General features: G+C 34.8%; 2 protein-coding genes across 3 annotated transcripts in view; both read right to left on the bottom strand.

Moving 5' to 3' along the window:
* Positions 1–1,553, bottom strand: part of Ziz (dedicator of cytokinesis protein Ziz) — a 99,911-nt gene that overhangs the window by 55,659 nt on the left and 42,699 nt on the right. The window lies entirely within an intron of this gene.
* Positions 1–1,553, bottom strand: part of LOC141445690 (uncharacterized) — a 26,702-nt gene that overhangs the window by 12,885 nt on the left and 12,264 nt on the right.

Genomic DNA, 1,553 nt, shown 5'->3' on the forward strand with positions numbered 1-1,553 from the left:
CTATCAATGCTAGAAAGCTGTAACTTTGCACGAATATATATACATATAAACTATTCCGACAAATAGTACACTAAAAAAATCAAAAAAAATATATTAGTACCTCCATAGACATAAAGTGGGAGTGATTCTCATCTAACCTTGTAGTGTGGGGTATCGTTAGATAGGTCTTTTAAAATCATTGGGGCGTTGCCAGTATAATTTTCGATTCAGATGATCTGTTTGCGGATTTTCATTAAAATCAGGCGTCCCCCCCCCCTTCCTCTAAAATCTAAACCGGCAGGAGGAAAATTTGAAAAATTCACATGGTACCTAGCAAGTATATCAAAAAGGAAAACTATAACGGTTAAGTTTTCTTGAGAATTATTAGTAGTTTAAGAGTAAATAGCAGCCTAAGGTATAAAATATACCTAAACTTGAAATATTCTGTACAAAATACGAAATTCTTAGAAAAACATTACTTAATTTTTTCGTAATAGCTACGGAATCCTATTTCGGGCGTGTCCGACACGTTCTTGGCCAGTTTTTCAATTTAGACTGTAGAACGAATTACCTACTTACCAAAAAATCTACCACACCGGTTCGGAAAAAATCTAAAACGAAGTATATAATTTTCCTTGTTTCTGTTTTAAATACTTATGCCAAATTGCCAATACCATCAGATCTTTATGTAACTGTCTTGAAAGAACTAAGAGCGATAAGTAAATACTTGGAAAATTACACTTTGTACAGGGCAGGATGTACGGTACAGTGGAGCGAGACGGTTGCGCGCTGCAGAACGGAACTCACCAGAATGTTCTAAAGACATAAACATCCATTGGAATCCATAGAAAACTAAAACCTTATACGAGCGCTAAAAAGCTTAAATTGCAATGATACCGTCTTGATCTTGCCGTTAATGTAAAGCTGTATTTAAAATCAGGTCGTTTTATGTTGGGAGATAATGCATGATAAAAAAGATAGTTAAGATAGTTGAGAGAGTAGAGTGTTTTTAATGTTTTCAGTGTGTGTCTGTTCTGTCTAAAAGTCATAACGTGATAGATGATTTTATGTAGGTACTTATGTATATTTCTACTTCTTTGGCGCCCTATGTAGTCAAAGGGCGCTAAAAAATAAAAATAAACCCGACTGCCTTAAAAAATACTGAAAAGAAGAAACGAGTCTAGTGTCTAGAACTCTGTTAAGAAACCTAGCTAACTAAAGTTCAACAGTCGGAACCCATTCAAATCGTGACCAGCTCAAAAAATCTTGGTACCTACCTAAGAGGTCTGACTATTAAACTTTAAGTTAGCTACTTAACAGAGTTCTAGACTACTAGACTTGTTTTCTTCTTTTCACTATTTTTTAAGGCAGTCGGGTTTTTTTTGTTTTATTGTTTCTAAGCTACTGATTTCACGAGAATACTTATCGGGAAAGTAAAAGTACCTATGACCTAAAATTTATTGAAATAAATCAAAAAACGACTGCCTTAAAAAACTTTAAACAGTGAGGATAGGGCCCTTTCCGACCGACCGACCGACCGACTCAAAAATTTCCAGTTTGGTTAGATTAACAGT

Source organism: Choristoneura fumiferana, chromosome 3 (assembly GCF_025370935.1).
Source record: "Choristoneura fumiferana chromosome 3, NRCan_CFum_1, whole genome shotgun sequence".
Classification (NCBI taxonomy): domain Eukaryota; kingdom Metazoa; phylum Arthropoda; class Insecta; order Lepidoptera; family Tortricidae; genus Choristoneura; species Choristoneura fumiferana.